Here is a 19,758-nt window from a genome sequence, read left to right on the forward strand (position 1 = left end):
TAGCACTGGGCACTGGATCAATAGGCAGTCCGATAAATCATATAAAAAGTTGTTAAAAATATGTGAAAGTTGTATAATATTGGCATGAAACAATCAAAAATTATAGATACAACGGAGACGTATCAGCATCCCCAAGCTTAATTCCTGCTCTTTCTCGAGTAGGTAAATGATAAAAAAGATAGTTTTTGATGTGGAATGCTACCTAGCATAAACTTGATCATATATCTAATCATGGCATGAATATTAAGACATAAGTGATTCAAAGCAATAGTCTATAATTTGACATCAAGACATTAATACTCAGGCATCCCAATAAACAATCATGTGTTTCAAACTATCAACGCTAAAAAAGCTATCCCTACAAAATCATATAGTCTTGTCATGCTCTGTCTTCTTAACACTAAGTATTTATCATGCACAACCCCGATGACAAGCCGAGCAATTGGTTCATACTTTTTAACGTGCTTTAGCTTTTTCAACCCTCACGCAATACATGAGCGCGGACCATGGATATAGCACTACGGGTGGAATATAGTATGATAATAGGGGTAAATATAGAGAAGACAAAAAGGTAAGAAAGTCTCACATCCAGGCGGCTAACCAACGGGCTTTGGAGATGCGCATCAATTGATATCAATGCAAGGAGTAGGGATTGCCATGCAACGGATGCACTAAGAGCTATAAGTGTATGAAAGCTCAATATGAAAACTAAGTGGGTGTGCATCCAACTTGCTTGCTCATGAAGACCTCGGGCATTTGAGGAAGCCCATCATCGGAATATACAAGCCAAGTTCTATAATGAAAAATTCCCACTAATATATGGAAGTGACTAAATAGGAGACTCTCTATATGAAAAACATGGTTCTACTTTGAAGCACAAGTGTGGTAAAAGATAGTAACAATGCCCCTTCTCTTTTTTTTCTATTTCTTTTTTTTCTTTTCCTTTTTCTTTTTTTCCTTTTTTCTCTCATTGTCCGGAGTCTCATCCTGACTTGTGTGGGAATCATAGTCTCCATCATCCTTTCCTCACTGGGACATGCTCTAATAATGAATAATGGTGATCAGCACACTTCTATTTACTTATAACTCAAAAGAAATAAAAATTACAACTCGATACCTGAAACAAAATATGACTCTATATGAATGCCTCTGGCAGTGTACCAGGATGTGCAATGATCTAGCATAACAAAGATATCAAAAAATGGACAAGCCATGGAAATATCATGCTAGCTATCTTACGATCATGCAAAGCAATATGACCATGAATGCTCAAGTCATCAAAACGGAGGCGGTGAAAGTTGCATGGCAATATATCTCGGAATGGCTATGGAAAGGCCATAATAGGTAGGTATGGTGGCTATTTTGAGGAAGATATAATAAGGCTTATGTGTGATAGAGCGTATCATATCACGGGGTTTGGATGCACCTGCGAAGTTTGCACCACATCTCGAGATGAGAAAGGGCAATGCACGGTACCGTAGAGGCTAGCAAATTGCGGAAAGGTAAGAGTGCGTATAATTCATGGACTCACATTAGTCATAAAGAACTCATATACTTATTGCAAAAACTTATTAGCCCTCAAAGCAAAGTACTACTACGCATTCCCCTAGGGGGTAAATTGGTAGGAAAATACCATCGCTCGTCCCCGACAGCCACTCATAAGGAAGACAATCAATAATAAATCATGCTCCAACTTCATATCATAACGAGAGACTATACGTGCATGCTTCGGGAATCAAAAACCTTAACACCAATATTCTTACTAACCACAACCGTTTACTAGTACCTCCCATATATTCCATCTCTATATCTCAAAACTATTGCAAGGAATCAAACATATCATATTCAGTGATTCATAAGTTTTATGTAGGATTTCATGACTAACCATGCAATTGACCAATTCCCGTTGACTCTATAAATAGATATAATTGAAGCATGAGAGTTTAATTCTTTCTACAAAAGACCATGCTCTAACAAATATAAGTGAAGCAGAAGAGCATTCTTGGAATAACGGTTTTCTATGTGAAGAGAAACAGGCAATCCAAACTTCAAATGATATAAGTGAAGCACATGAAGCATTCTATAAAGCCATACTCAAAAGATATAAGTGAAGTGCAATGAGAATTCTATAAATAGATCATGGACTATCTCATACGGGCATGGTGCATAAAATAAAAATGAAAACTAAGCACAAAAGACGCTCCAAGATTTCCACATATCACATGAACAAAACAAAAACATACCGATACTTGTTGAAGAAAGACGGGATGCCTTCCGGGGCATCCCCAAACTTAGACGCTTGAGTCTCCTTAGATATTTACTTGGGGTGCCTTGGGCATCCCCAAGCTTGAGCTCTTTCCTCTCCTCCTTCTCCTCATATTGAGACCTCTTCGATCTTTGATCACTTCATCCACACAAAACTCAACATAAAGCTCGGTAAGATCCGTTAGTATAATAAAGCAAATCACTACTCGAAGTACTATTGCAAACCAATTCATATTTTGTTTTTGCATTGTAGCTACTGTAATATAACTTTCCCATGGCTTATACCACCGATAGAATCGATAGTTTCATGAAAACAAGCAAAATAATGCATCAAAAACAGAATCTGTCTTAAGCAGGACAGCGTGTAATAATCTGAACACTACCATACTTCTGTAACTCCAAAAATTCTGAAAAATTAGGAAAAAATAAAAAATTTGTATAGAAAGACTGCACAAAAAGTTTCAGAACCTTTTTACGTTCCAGCAAAAAATGTAAATTCACGCACTACAGCCAAAGTTTCTGTTTCTGCACCGCACATACTAACAAACAATCTATTCATCCTAAAGGCAAATCTTTGCACATGATATAATACAATGGATTTGTACAAGGGGATAATTATTTTTGTTAAAAAGTTTCTGTAATCAAGATTCACAAAGTTTCCATGGGCATGAATAAAGTTCAAGGCTAGCTCCCACTTTCACAATGCTCGTCCCTCTCATTTCACTTTTCTTTTTGTGAAGTTTAAAGTTCCCCTCTATATTTTTTTGTTTTAAAACTTTATAAAAGCACTCAACAGAATAAAATGGCTCTCTAAAACTTCCAGGTTGTCTCCCTGGCAGCGCTTTCTTTAAAGCCATGAAGCTAGGCATAATGTGCTCAAGTAATGGATCCACCGGATCCCAAGGTATATCAAAGCTAATTTTAATTAGCAATGATTTCGCATATAGTAGTGAGCACAAAGCAACATATATCAAGCAATGACAAAGTCCAACTCTCTTCCTATGCATCGGCATGTCATACAAGAACAATTCATGCACATCAAGTAAAGGCCAATACATATCATAAGCAGTTTCTTGCAATTTTATCGTTGGAAACATAAAGAGGTGGAGATGTAGTTCCTATCTCATAATAATTTCAAGTAGGAGAAGCAAGCACATGCACATTATATTCATCAAAATTATCATGTGCAATGGTTAAAGGCAACCCATCAATGTAATCCTTAATAAGTGCAAACTTCTCCGATATAGTGTAATTGGGAGAATTCAAGAAGATAATAGGACTATCATGTGTGGGTGCAATAGCAACAATTTCATTCTTAACATAAGGAACTATAGAAAGTTCATCTCCATAAGTATAATTCATGTTGGCATCTTGGCCACAAGCATAGCAAGCGTCAAGTTCATCAAAAAGGGATATTTCAAAGGAATCAATGGGATCATAGCAATTATTATAGCATTCATCCTTCGGTAAGCATGAAGGGACATTAAATAATGTATGAGTTAGAGAGTTACTCTCATTAGAAGGCGGGCACGGGTAGCTAGTCCGTTCTTCCTCCTTTTGTTCTTCACTCTCCTCATCATCTTTTCCATCCAATGAGCTCACAGTTTCATCAATTTCTTCTTCCATAGACTCCTGCAAAATGTTAGTCTCTTCTTGGACAGTGGAGAAGTCCTCAATATATGGTTTAATATAAGCATTAGAAGAATAATTTTCATAGCAATATTTAAGTATATCAACATAAAGAGTAGCATCATACTTTTCAATCAACGAAGCAACTTCATAGGCACCCTTAAAAGCAACAAATTCTTCAATTTGTTCAATATCAAAGTAACTATAAACACCCTTGGCATAAGAAGATAAAATTCCATTATCGGTAAACTCACATTAGAAGAAAATGTGTTTCTTAGGGTCTTTGGCAAAAATTAAAATCATGTATTTCCCAAAAATTCAAAACATAGCAATACAAACTATTAATATGATGCCACAAAAGTTTCCCTTTTTGAGATAAGCGGTGTCCCTCAACTAAGCTAGTTGGGTTTTCAACACGAGCAAAAATGGATCGAAGATGATCCAAATAGAAAGCTTCAGTAGTATGATAGATTTTGGGTGGTTCTTCAACCATTGGTTTAGTAGGTAAAACTAATTTTTTTGGTATTTTGCCTTTCCTACCCATAACTAAAGATAGAAAACAAGAGCACAAAATAAAAAACTACTTAGTGATAAAGCAAACAAGCACACCCGAGAATATTCACCCCACGCTATTGATCCCCGGCAACGGCAATAGAAAAAGGTCTTGGTAACCCACAAGTGTAGGGGATAGTTTGTAGCCTCTTCGATAAATAAGAGTGTCGAACCCAACGAGGAGCTAAAGGGAGAACAAATATTCCCTCAAGTTCTATCAACCATCGATACAACTCTATGCACACTTATCGTTTGCTTTACCTAGAACAAGTATGAAACTATTTTGCAAAAATAAAACTATGAGTACTTTGCAAGAATAAAACTACGAATAAATTGCAAGGTAATAAAAGTGGATAGATTTTGTCAACAAGAAAGTCATTTGTCCCTAGGCAATTGATAACAAGTACCGGTAATCATTCTTGCAATTTTATATGAGGGAGAGGCATGAGCTAACATACTTTCTCTACTTGGATCATATGCACTTATGATTGGAACTCTAGCAAGCATCCACAACTACTAAAGATCATTAAGGTCATGAAACCCAACCATAGCATTAAGTATCAAGTCCTCTTTATCCCGTACGCAACAACCCACCTACTCGGGTTTAAGCTTCTGTCACTTTCGCAACCCACCATAAGCGAATCATGAACGTATTGCAACACCCTACAGCGGGGACCCCTTACGTTTGCGTGAGACGGGAGGGCACCATAGGATGGCACCATAAATAAAATATACAATCATACCAACCAATATCACAATTAACCCATAGGACAAAACGGATCTACTCAAACATCATAGGATAACCAGATATCATTGGGTAATAATATATGGAGTTAAGCACCATGTTTAAGTAGATATTACAGCAGGGAGAAGGGGTGTTACACCGCTGCATTGAGGGGGGGGGGGAGTTGGTGTTGATGGTAGCAAGATTGTTGATGTAGATCGCCTTCACGATCCTAGCCTTGGCAGCGTTCCTGCGCCACTGGGAGAGAGGGGGAGAGAGCCCCCCTCCTCCTTCTTCTTCCTTGGCCTCCCCCCTAGATGGGAGGAGAGTTCCTCCTCTGGTCCATGGCCTCCATGGCGGAGGATGGGTGAGAACCCCTCCGAGATGGATCTGTCTCTCTGTTCTCTTCTGTTTTGCGATCCCCAGATCTGGCCCTTCACGGTTTCTTAAATTCTCGGAGATTTGTAACTCCGACTGCGCTGAAATTTTTACATGATTTTTTCCCATAAATTATCTTTCTTGCGCCAGAAGAAGGGCTCCAACCGACTTTCGAGCAGGGCATAAGATACCTGGGCGTGCCAGGGGGTGCCCGGCGCACCCTGGTGGGTTGTGCTCACTGTGGGCCCCCGTTTGCATTGATTCCACCTCCCAAAAATCATAAATATTCCAGAATAATTCTCCATAAATTTTTATCATGTTTGGACTTTGTTTGATATGGAGTTTCTGCGAAACAAAAAACATGCAACAAACAGGAACTGGCACTGGGCAGAGATCAATAGGTTAGTCCAATAAATCCTATAAAAAGTTGCCAAAATATGTGAAAGTTGTATAATATTGGCATGAAACAATCAAAAATTATAGATACGACGGAGACGTATCATCATATTGCTTACCACCAATGTCTTATTTTGATTCGGCGATATTGTTGGATGAAGCGGCCCGGACCAACTTGACATGACCACGTTCATGAGACCGGTTCCACCGGTAGACATGCAACTAGTTTTGCATAAAGGTGGTTGGCGGGTGTCTGTTTCTCCTATTTTAGTTGAATCGAATTTGACTGCGACCGGTCCTTGTTGAAGGTTAAAACAGCAAACTTGATAAATCACCATTGTGGTTTTTGTGTCGTATGTAAGAACGGATCTTGCTAGAAGCACGTAGCAGCCACGTAAAACTTGCAACAACAAAGTAGAGGACGTCTAACTTGTTTTTGCAGGGCATGTTGTGATGTGATATGGTCAAGACGTGATGTGATATACGTTATTGTATGAGATGATCATGTTTTGTAAAAGTTATCGGCAACCGGCAGGAGCCTTATGGTTGTCTCTTTATTGTATGAAATGCAAACGCCATGTAATTGCTTTGCTTTATCACTATGCGGTAGCAATAGTTGTAGAAGCAATAGTTGGCGAGACGACCACGACGCAATGATGGAGATCAAGGTGTCGAGCCGGTGACAATGGAGATCATGACGATGCTTTGGAGATGGAGATCAAAAGCACAAGATGATGATGGTCATATATGTCACATATTTTGATTGCATGTGATGTTTATCTTTATGCATCTTATTTTGCTTAGTACGGCGGTAGCATTATAAGATGACCCCTTAACTAAATTTCAAGGTATATGTTCTCCCTGAGTATGCACCGTTGCAACAGTTCGTCGTGCTGAGACACCATGCGATGATCGGGTGTGATAGGCTCTACGTTCACATACAACGGGTGCAAGAAAGTTTTGCACATGTGGAATACTCGGGTTAAACTTGACGAGCCAAGCATGTACAGACATGGCCTCGGAACACTGGAGACTGAAAGGTCGAACGTGAATCATATAGTAGATATGATCAACATAGAGATGTTCACCATTGATGACCACTCCATCTCACGTGATGATGGGACATGGTTTAGTTGATTTGGATCACGTACCATTTAGATGACTTGAGGGATGTCTATCTAAGGTGGAGTTCTTAAGTAATTTGATCAATTGAACTTAATTTATCATGAACTTAATCCTGATAGTATTTGCATATCTATGTTGTGGATCAATGGCCCATGCTACCGTTCCCTGGAATGTTAATGCATTCCTAGAGAAAGCTAAGTTGAAAGATGATGGTAGCAACTACGCGGACTGGGTCCATAACTTGAGGATTATCCTCATTGCTGCACAGAAGAATTATGTCCTTGATGCACAGCTAGGTGTGCCACCCCCTCCAGCAAGTGCAGATGTTGTGAATGCCTGGCAGTCGCGTGTTGATAACTACTTGATAGTTTAGTGTGCCATGCTTTACGGCTTAGAATCGGGACTTCAAAGACGTTTTGAACGTCATGGACTTCAAAGACATTTTGAACGTCATGGAGAATATGAGATGTTCCCAGAGTTGAAGTTAATATTTCAATCAAATGCCCGAGTTGAGAGATATGAAGTCTCCAACAAGTTCTATAGCTGCAAGACGGAGGAGAACAGTGTCAGTGAACACATACTCAGAATGTCTGGATATCATAATCACTTGACTCAGCTGGGAGTTAATCTTCCAGATGATAGTGTTATTGACATAGTTCTCCAATCACTGCCACCAAGCTACAAAGGCTTCGTGATGAACTATAATATGCAAGGGATGGAGAAAACAATTCCCGAGCTCTTCGCAATGCTCAAAGCTACGGAGGTAGAAATCAAGAAGGAGCATAAAGTGTTGACGGTTAACAAGACCACTAGTTTCAAGGAAAGGGTCAAGGGAAAGAAAGGGGACTTCAAGAAGAATGGAAAACAAGTTGCCACTCCCGGGAAAAGCCCAAAGCTGGACCTAAGCCTGAAACTGAGTGCTTCTACTGCAAAGGGACTGGTCACTAGAAGCGGAACTGCCCCAAGTATTTAGCGGATAAGAAGGATGGCAAAGTGAAAAAAGTATATTTGATATACATGTTATTGATGTGTACCTGGGTATTTGATACTGGTTTAGTTGCTCATATTTGTAACTCGAAACAGGAGCCACAGATTAAACAAAGATTGGCTAAGGACGAGGTGACGATGCGCGTCAGGAATGGTTCCAAGGTCGATGTGATCGCCGTCGGCATGCTACCTCTACATCTACCTTCGGGATTAGTTTTAGACATGAATAATTGTTATTTGGTGCGAACGTTGAGCATGAACATTATATCTGGATCTTTTTTAGTGCGAGACGGTTATTCATTTAAATCAGAGAATAATGGTTGTTCTATTTATATGAGTAATTTCTTTTATGGTCATGCACCCTTGAAGAGTGGTTTTATTCTGCTGAATCTCGATTGTGGTGATACACATATTCATAACATTGATACCAAAAGATGCAAAGTTGATAATGATAGTGCAACATATTTGTGGCGCTGCCGTTTAGGTCATATTGGTGTAAAGCGCGTGAAGAAACTCCATGCGGATGGACTTTTGGAATCACTTGATTATGAATCATTTGATACTTGCGAACCATGCCTCATGGGCAAGGTGACTAAAACTACATTCTCCATAACAATGGAGCGAGCCAATGACTTATTGGAAATAATACATACCGATGTATGCGGTCCGATGAGTGTTGAGGCACGCAATGGGTATCGTTATTTTCTAACCTTCACAGATAATTTGAGCAGATATGGGTATATCTACTTAATGAAACACAAGTCTAAAACATTTGAAAAGTTCAAAGAATTTCAGAGTAAGGTGGAGAATCATCATAACAAGAAAATAAAGTTTCTACGATCTGTTCGTGGAGGCGAATATTTGAGTTACGAGTTTGGCCTTCATTTAAAACAATGTGGAATAGTTTCACAACTCACGCGAGCTGGAACATCACAACATAATGGTGTGTCCGAACGTCGTAACCGTACTTTGTTAGATATGATGCGATCTATGATGTCTCTTACCTATTTAACACCGTCGTTTTGGGGTTATGCATTAGAGACAACTGCATTCACGTTAAATAGGGCACCATATAAATCCGTTCAGACGACATCGTATGAACTGTGGTTTGGAAATAAACCTAAGCTATCGTTTCTTAAAGTTTGGGTTTGCGACACTTATGTCAAAAGGCTTCAGCCTGATAAGCTCGAACCCAAATTGGAGAAGTGTGTCTTCATATGATACCCTAAGGAAACAATTGGGTACATGAGGGATTCCTGGATAGGGGGGGTATCCGGACAGCTGGACTATGTACTTTGGCCAGACTGTTGGACTATGAAGATACAAGATTGAAGACTTCGTCCCTTGTCCGGATGGGACTCTCCTTTGCGTGGAAGGCAAGCTTGGCGATTTAGATGTAGATGTCCTTCTCTGTAACCGACTCTGTGTAACTCTAGCCCCCTCCAGTGTCTATATAAACCGGAGGGTTTAGTCCGTAGGATAACAACAATCATACCATAGGCTAGCTTCTAGGGTTTAGCCTCTACGATCTCGTGGTAGATCAACTCTTGTACTACTCATATCATCAAGATCAATCAAGCAGGAAGTAGGGTATTACCTCCATCGAGAGGGCCCGTACCTGGGTAAAACATCATGTCCCCAGTCTCCTGTTACCATTAGCCTTAGACACACAGTTCGGGACCCCCTACCCGAGATTCGCCGGTTTTGACACCGACATTGGTGCTTTCATTGAGAGTTTCTCTGTGTCGTCGCTATAAGGCTCGATGGCTCCCGCAACCTTCAACAATGCAGTCCAGGGTGAGACTTTTCTCCCCGGACAAATCTTCGTGTTCGGTGGCTTCGCACTGCGGGCCAGCTCGCTTGGCCACCTGGAGCAGATCGACAACTACGTCCCTGGCCATCAGGTCAGGTTTGGGAACTTGAATTACACGGTCGATATCCGCGGAGACTTGATCTTCGACGGATTCAGGCATGCATCGAGAGTATCGAACAGTCACGATGAGCATGGCTTAAATCTGCTATCGGACAGTATTCGGGATATCACCCCTGCAGCCGCTCTGGACCTAAATCCGAGGCAGATCGCGTCGACCGAGGATAGGTGGATGGACCCCGCCACGGAGGCTGCATACTTTTCGGCGGTAGAGCCGAACACAGACTCCGTTGTTAAGGGGATCTGCATCGCCGGACCCCCGGACCTGCGTCCGGACGTGGGTTCCGAACCGCGAGCGTCTGGGCACATCAAGTCCGATTGGGCTCCAATAATGGAGTTCACCGCCGCGGATATCTTTCAGCACTCCCCCTTTGGTGATGTGCTAAATTCATTAAGGTCTCTCTCTCTGTCAGGAGAGTCCTAGCCGAACTATGTTCGGCTCGAGTGGGAAGTAGGCGACGAAGAAATTCGTTATCCACCCACCACCCACTTCATATCCATGGTCGATGGTTTGACCGACGTGCTTAACTTCGACTCCGAAGATGTTGACGGTATAGACGACGATGCTGGAGAAGAACAGGAACCACCGCCCATAGGGCGCTGGACTGCCACCTCTTCATATGATATATATATGGTGGACACCCCAAAAGAAAACAACGGCGATGAGGCAATAGAAGATAACCCCTCAGGGAAGAAATCAAAGCATGGGCGTCATCAGCGCCGCTCTAAGCCCCGCCACAGCAACACCGGCACTGGAGAAGAAAAAAATCCAAATGGTGCCGAAGAGGAATACAATCCTGATCAGCCTACCTTCGAGCAGGCCGAACAAGAACACGGGCAGGTCAGCCCAGATGAACAGGCAACAGACGGATACTTGGAGGACGACAACTATATGCCTCCCTCCGAAGACGAGGTGAGCCTCGACAACGACGAATTCGGCATACTGGAGGATCCCATAGAGCAGGAGCACTTTAAGCGCCGGCTTATAGCCACTACAAGAAGCCTGAAAAAGAAGCAGCAACAGCTCCAAGCTGATCAAGATTTGCTCGCAGACAGATGGACTTAGGTCCTGGAGGCCGAGGAATACGGACTCGAGCCCCCCACCAAAGGGTTACCCAAAGCACAAGTTGCTACCTTAGCTGGAGGAAGAGCCCGTAGAACCTACACTACCAGCACAAGATGAGGCTGACCGGCCACATCGTGGCCGGGATAAAACAACATATCAGACCGAATACCAGCCCGCACTCCCACGCCAGTTCACTGTGGCCCGGGGAAATACGCAGGACCTGTGAGATATATTAGAAAACAACGCAGGACAATCATGATCAATCTATGGATCACGGGGGTGCGCCACAGCACATGACGATGACCGTCATACCGAATACACTAATAATAAGTCCGACCGGGCCGAACATAACCGACCAGATTTAGTCGGACTGCGTCGTGACATAGCCCGACATAGAGGGGCCGCACACCCCCTCTGCTTCACTGATGAAGTAATGGATCACAAATTCCCAGAAGGGTTTAAACCCATCAACATCGAATCATACAACGACACACCAGACCCCGCGGTATGGATCAAAGATTTCCTTCTCCACATTCACATGGCCCGCGGTGATGATCTACATGCTATCAAGTATCTCCCCCTTAAGCTTAAAGGACCAGCCAGACAGTGGCTGAATAGCCTGCCGGTGAACTCCATCGGCAGCTGGGAAAATCTCAAGGACGCATTCCTCGATAACTTCCAAGGTACCTACAGGCGACCACCGGATGCTGATGACTTAGGTCACATTACCTAACAGCCCGGAGAGTCAGCCAGGAGACTCTGGACCCGGTTCCTACTAAAAAAGAACCAAGTCGCCGACTGTCCGGACACCGAAGCCATAGCAGCCTTCAAACACAGTATCCGGGACAAGTGGCTCGCCCGACACCTTGGCCAAGAGAAACCAAAGTCCATGGCGGCCCTACCAACACTCATTACCGACTTTTGCGCAGGCGAAGATAGCTGGCTGGCTCACAGCAACAAAGCAAACACCCCTGCACATTAGAGGCCAGATATAGCACCCATAAACATCGACTCAACAAACATAAGCGTCCCAAGACTAATGATGATGCCCGCGAGACGGCAGTCAACGACGGATTCCACGGCTCCCAGTGTGGTCGGCAGAAAAAGCCACTTCAACAAAGCAATTCGGGCCAATCCGGCCTGGACCGCATCCTCGATCGCCCATGCCAAATCCACGGTACACCAGGATCGGCAGCTAATCATACAAATAGAGAATGCCGGGTCTTCAAACAAGCCGGCCGGTCATACACCAAAAACAATAAAGGGGTCTCAAAGCAATGCAATACAGAGAAAAAGAAACTCCTACGCAATCCAACATGCTGAGCGTTATAAACACGACCCTAGAGGTGTTCTCCGGATCACCGAATGATCACCATACCGGAGAATCAGTCTTCAACACTATCCCCCTATATAGTAACTATTACGTACTGCCGGGGCGAACCACGATTGGCTCAATTCAACGTGGTGCCATACCAGGCCCACGTGACATAGTCACAATTATGGGCACGGCTGAACCACACTTCAGCGCCGAAAAGCATACGGCCACTGAAGCAATGAATTGTGCCACCTTGCCGAACCTCGATTCGGCAGCCAACCCCTCGGACACCAATAAAGGAGTCCGAACTACTTCATGACAAGATAGCTCGGCTCGACCAGACGCCAGTCAAACACCCTGGCATAAGTTGGGAAGGGTCACGCCCTGCGGTTCAACCGCTCCGTGGCGCACATACGTCTCTCAGCATTTTCCTTGTAGGATCTCTTCTGCGGATAATAGGACTGGCGCCAGGAAATCAGCCCGGACGCGCAAAGGGGGAATCTTTGAACATTTCCTCCGAAGATGATCCGGACATACTTTGGATTCATACACAGGGTACGCCGTCATACCTCCTTTTTACAACATGAACAGTACCCATACGCATAAACGTATTACTTAAATACAACTAGTAGAGATATATGACACTTATCTGCTATCATCTATCATTGACATTTTTAAGTCATAAAAGGCATCCGAATATCGTGTTATGCCTTAAAACGCCAAGGGGCTTCATTATACCCACACCATGGCAACAAAGTCCGACCACCTTCTTGGTTGCTCGGCACCCCGAACTTATAGCATTGTATGCATCAGCTCCGAATCATGTCTTGGGTCATTAGTTGGGTTTGCCCGACTCCCATGTTTTGGTACCTTACGTTCCACAATATCGGCTAAGGTAGCGCTGGGAGAACTACTGGGATTGTGTCCTGGTTCTTCCGGACGAGCACCTCAGTAGAGAAAGCCGAAAACTGACTGTCATGATAAGGCGAGAGCTAGTCAGCTGTTCGAGAGGTTGTAAAATCTTTAAGGATTTATTCCGCATAATGCCATCATAAATGCAGAGTGCGATGGATCGGTCTACCGATCAGGTGCCGTTAGAGTCCGTCGTATGGTCTTCCGAACACCAGGGGCTGCGCCTACCATACTCGAATTCCTATGGCTAAGTGAGAGTCATAAAGCCCTATAGTCTGATTGCCTGGTTTGCTGTGCTGAACACCTCCTTCATGGACCCAAGAATAGGGTAAAGAGTGTTCAGGTGTATCCCGAACGCCCCCGCACTTCCTACATGGGGGCAGAAGCCGACGACTGGCCAACTCTCAAAACGAACATATAAAACGGCCGCACATGAGGAAAAACTTTCATATAATAGGCAAATACATAAATAAAGGTGACTTTGTTCCGCCTTACAAAGGACAACATGATTGCCTTCATGGAAATACAATGTCTTTGGTACATTGCTCCGCCACAAGGCGGGCTCCTTTCAGGACACCATTGTAATATAGTTTGGGCTTCCGGTGCTCCTTCCCCTCGGGTGGTCCCTCGGTCATCAGCTTTTCAGCATCCAGCTTTCCCCAGTGCACTTTCGCGCGGGCAAATGCCATTCGCGCACCTTCTATACAAACCAACCGCTTAATGATGTCAAGCCGAGGATAGGCACTCACAATTCGTTTCACGAGCCCAAAGTAACTGCTCAGAATAGGCTCGGCGGGCCATAGCCGGACAATCAGATCCTTCATGGCTAGTTCGGCTGCCTGGTGCAGTTTGACCAGTTGCTTCAGCTGATCGACGAATGGCACCGGATAATTCGGTGCCAAATACTGCGACTAGAAAAGCTTTTCTGCAGTCTTCTTCTCCTCAGCTCGATAGAATTGAGCAGCATCAGATATGCTGCACGGAAGATCCGCAAACACCCCTGGAGAAATCAGAAGTCAATTGGTCACCTCGAATTTTTTCTGCTACGACATCAACAAATGCTCTAAATAGGAAAAGGCCTTACCAGCCGCAATCTTCCTCGCCTCCTGAATGTCCTTCAGAGCACCTTGGGCTTCCTCTCGAGCATCAGTTGCGGCTTGGAGAGCTTGGGTGAGTTCGGATTCTTTCAATGACAAACTCTGCCCCAAAGTCCCGCTTTTCTGCACGGCCTCCTGAAGCTCTTGTTCAGCTTCAATGACCCTGGCCTCGTGCTTCTTGCGAAGGGTCTGTTCCGCAGCTGCCTTCTTTTCGGCTAAGGCTACAGCCTTCTTCAATGCCTCAATTTCGGCATTCGCCCCTAGAGTGCGAAATATACATACTTTCATTAGGCGCACTAACTTCATTGTGCTAAAATTAAACAAGGATTTGACATACCTTGGTAGTCCTCCAACTGCTTCTTCACCTGGCCAAGTTCCTATTCGTCTCGCCCCAGACTCTGCTTCAGTCCAAATACTACCGCAGTATGAGAGGCCGCAATCGCCGCAAACACCTGTTTATAAAGGAAGAGATATATGTCATGCACTGAGTCTCCTGTGGGAGGAAATTTGATCCCCTGTCCGGTTCCTTCTTTCATCGGACAGTGTATCAGGGGTTACTAACTATACTATGACAAATCTTCTAAAAACTCCTAAAAACTTACCTCCAAGCCTTTTATAAGGCTGATGCAGGATTCATTTCTTCCACTTTCAGCGGCCTGAACCTTCTCAATCACCACGCCATAAGGGTGCGATGTTCATCGATGATGGAAGCGCTCTTCAGCGCTGTCAATAAGCTGCCGTGCATCTCTGGTCAGGCAGAGGTCGCCGATGGAGTTGGATCACCTCCTCTAGTCAAGGGGGCGGCCCGTCTGAACCCAGATCCTCAAAGGTCTCTGGGACTGTGTCCGGCTGTGGGCCGAATACAAGATCGCCGCCGCCATCGACACTTAGTTGAGCCACCGCTCCCGCGTATCCGACCCCTGAGGTGCGCCCCTCCTGGTTTAGCTCCTTTTGGGACGACACCTCGGAGTCATGCCCGAGCTTTGGGGAAGGGGCCCTCGGAGGTGTCTCGCTCTTAAGGGCATCTGAGCTCAACGAATCCTCCGATGAGGACTGTTCGGCGCGAGACCTGGCCGGGCTGCAAAAAGTATTGCACCAATTAATTTATTCGTGCCTTGGTAATACTGGAAGCGTAGACGTGTTCGGATTTTGGGCACTTACGAGTTTTCCAGGGGCTGGGCCTTGGGATCCTACTCCGGGCTGCTGTCGGTAGCCGTAGTGGACGCCTCTGGCAGGGGAGTTTCCCCCCTCTTAGGCAATTCAGCCTCCAGAGATGAGGAGGCCGTCCTTTTCTTTCCTCCCCCCGTGGGGGACTCATCTTCCTCCTCCTCTTCCTCTTCAGAGGAGAGAGGGGTATTGGAGTCTTCGGATTTTGTGTCCGAAGCCTCACGACGACGCAGGCCGCCCTGGTCTCCTTGGCCTCTTTATGGGCCTCTTTCTTTGGCACCTTGTAAGGCGCCGGGACCAGCATCTTTGTCAGAAGTGGTCCAGCTGGTTCTTCTGGCAGCGGGGCTGGACAGTGTATCCGCCCCGCCTTCTTCGTCCATCCCTAAAGATGATTGTGGGAAGCGCGTTAGGGCATCTTCCCCGGATATAACAATGAAACATATGGATGGACAAAACATAATGACTACTTACCGGACTTGCGGGGCGGGACAGTTGGTACCCACGGTCCGCGACGGAGTCCGGCCATGGTTTCCGGACTTAAAAAGCACCTTCCAGATGTCCTTGTGTGAGGAGCCGTAAAGTTCCTGCAGGATCTGGTGCTCGACTAGGTCGTACTCCCGCAAACTGCAGGCTCGGTGCTAACAGGGAAGAACCAGGCGAACCAGCATCACCTCGACTATGTCAACAAGCTTGATGGCCTTGTCTTCCATACCTTTGGCACGTGTCTGGATCATCGACAGCTCATCAGATGAAGACAAGTTCAAGCCCTTCTTGGTCCAGGTGGTAAGCCGCAAAGGGGCTCCGGATCGGAACTCAGGAGCTGCGGCTCACTTTTTGCCGCGCGGCTCAGTGATATAGAACCACTGTTGCTGCCACTCCTTGAGAGAATCATTGAAAGTACCTGTCGGCCATGTGACCTTGGGCATCCTGCTCACCATGGCACCTCCACACTCGGCGCGCTCGCCGTTCACCACCTTGGGCTTCACATTGAAGATCTTCAGCCATAAGCCGAAGTGTGGCGCGATGCAGAGAAAGGCCTCGCACACGATGATAAATGTCGAGATGTTGAGAAAGGAATTGGGGGATAGATCGTGGAAATCGATCCCGTAATAATACATGACGCCACGAACAAATTGGTGAAGGGGAAACCCGAGCCCGCGGACAAAATGAGGGAGGAACACGACCCTCTCATGGGACTCCGGAGTAGGGACAATCTGTCCCGCTGCCGGAAGGCGGTGGCCGATTTTCTGGGCCAGGTACCCGGCCTCCCGAAGCTTTTTAATATCCTTCTCCTGGACGGTAGAGGCCATCCACTTGCCTCCTGCTCCGGATCCGGACATTTTCGGAAGAACCTTCGTTGGTGGAGAAGATGAACGCTCGGGCGTTAGGGCTCAAGAGAAAGAGAATGGACAAGCAGAAGGAGAAGGCGTGGGTAAAAAGGAAGAGGCCTTTCCTCTTTATAGAGGCAATGAAACTTTGCGCCTCCCCGATTGCCTAATGAAACCTGCTCGTTCCCCACTCACCGTTTTTGGTGGTGCGGTTGGGTTACCCACACCCGTATTGATGAGAATCCCGCGATAAGGGGGACATGATCTCTGTTTTGACAAGACGTGCCAAACAAACCGCCTCGCAATGTGTGCGGTGTCTGGTTATAAAAAACGGTTCGAATAAAAGCCGGGCCATGGCATGATGTCATGCTACAAAGAGTTGTCAGCAGATTAGATTCGTGGATTACTGTTCTCTCTACGGTGGTATGTGAAGTTTGTCTTGCAGAGCCGGACACGGTCCTTGTGTTCGGAATTTATCTTGGAGTATTCTGAGATGGAACCCGCCTTGCAATGCCGAAGACAATCTGCGCGCCGGACTCATCATAATTGAAGCCTGGTTCATGGGCTACTGAGGGATTCCTGGATAGGGGGGTATCTGGACAGCCGGACTATGTACTTTGGCCGGACTGTTGGACTATGAAGATACAATATTGAAGACTTCGTCCCGTGTCCGGATGGGACTCTCCTTTGCGTGGAAGGCAAGCTTGGCGATTCGTATGTAGATCTCCTTCTCTGTAACCGACTCTGTGTAACCCTAGCCCCCTTCGGTGTCTATATAAACCGGAGGGTTTAGTCCGTAGGACAACAACAATCATACCATAGGCTAGCTTCTAAGGTTTAGCCTCTACGATCTCGTGGTAGATCAACTCTTGTACTACTCATATCATCAAGATCAATCAAGCAGGAAGTATGGTATTACCTCCATCAAGAGAGCCCAAACCTGGGTAAAACATCGTGTCCCCAATCTCTTGTTACCACTAGCCTTAGACGCACAGTTCGGGACCCCCTACCCGAGATCCGCCGGTTTTGACACCGACAGTACACCTTCTACCATAGATCCGAAGGCAAGATCTTTGTTGCCAAGAATGGAACCTTTCTAGAGGAGTTTCTCTCGAAAGAAGTGAGTGCGAGGAAAGTAGAACTTGATGAGGTAATTGTACCTTCTCTCGATCGAGAAAGTAGCTCATCAGATAAATCCGTTCTCGTGATGCCTACACCAATTAGAGAGGAAGCTAATGATGATGATCATGAAACTTTAGATCAAGTTACTATCGAACCTCGTAGGTCAATCAGAACATGATCGACACCAGAGTGGTATGGTAATCCTGTTCTGGAGGTCATGTTACTAGACCATGGCGAACCTATGAATTATGAAGAAGCTACGATGAGCCTAGATTACTATAAATGGCTTAAGGCCATGAAATATGAGATAGGATCCATGTATGAGAACAAAGTGTGGACTTTGTTGGACTTGCCCGATGATTGACAAGCCATTTAGAATAAATTGATCTTGAAGAAGAAGACTGACACTGATGGTAATATCACTGTCTACAAAGCTCGACTTGTCACGGAAGGTTTTTGACAAGTTCCAGGGGTTGACTACGATGAGACCTTCTCACCCATAGCGATGCTTAAATCGGTCCGAATCATGTTAGCAATTGCCGCATTTTATGGTTATTAAATTTGGAAAATGGACGTCAAAACTGCATTCCTTAATGTATTTCTTAAAGAAGAGTTCTATATGATGCAACCAGAAGTTTTTGTCGATCTTAAAGGTGCTAACAAAGTGTGCAAGCTCCAGCATCCATCTATGGACTGGTGCAAGCATCTGCGAGTTGGAATATACGCTTTGATGAGGTGATCAAAGCATATGGTTTTATACAGACTTATGGTGAAGCTTGTATTTACAAGAAAGTGAGAGGGAGCTCTATAGCATTTCTGATATCATACGTGGATCACATATTGTTGATTGGAAATGATATGCAATTTCTGGATAGCATAAAAGGATACTTGAATAATAGTTTTTCAGTGAAAGCCCTCAGTGAAGCTGCTTACATATTGGGCATCAAGATCTATAGAGATATATCAAAACGCTTGATAAGACTTTCAATGAGTACATACCTGATAACCCACAAGTATAGGGGATCAGAACAGTTTTCGAGGGTAGGGTATTCAACCCAAATTTAAAGATTCGACACAAGGGGAGCCAAAGAATATTTGCAAGTATTAGCAGCTGAGTTGTCAATTCAACCACACCTGGAGATTAATTATCTGCAGCAAAGTGATCAGTAGCAAAGTAGTATGATAGTTTTGATAGTAATGGTAGCAGCAACAGTAACAGTAACAGTGATAGCAGAAGTTTTTAGCAAGTGCAATAGTGACAGTAGCGATAGTAACTTAGCGAGATCAATATGTAGGAAAGTCATAGGCATTGGATCAGCGATTCGTTGGATGATATTCATCATGAGACAGTCATAACCAAGGGCAATACAACACTAGCTCCAGTTCATAAATATAATGTAGGCATGTATTTCGTAAATAGTCATACGTGCTTATGGAAAGAACTTTCATGTGATCTTTTGTCCTACGCTCCCGTGGCAGCGGGGTCCTATTGGATACTAAGGGATATTAAGGCCTCCTTTTAATAGAGAACCAGAACAAAGCATTAGCACACAGTGAATACATGAACTCCTCAAACTACGGTCATCACCGGGAGTGGTCCTGACTATTCTCACTCCGGGGTTGCCAGATCATAACACGTAATAGGTGACTATAACTTGCAAGATCGGATCTAGAACATAGATATAATGGTGATAACATAAACGGTTCAGAGCTGTAATCATGGAACCCAGGCCCAAAGTGACAAGCATTAAGCATGGCAAAGTCA

The sequence above is a fragment of the Triticum dicoccoides genome, chromosome 5B (assembly GCF_002162155.2).
Source record: "Triticum dicoccoides isolate Atlit2015 ecotype Zavitan chromosome 5B, WEW_v2.0, whole genome shotgun sequence".
Taxonomy (NCBI): Eukaryota; Viridiplantae; Streptophyta; class Magnoliopsida; order Poales; family Poaceae; genus Triticum; species Triticum dicoccoides.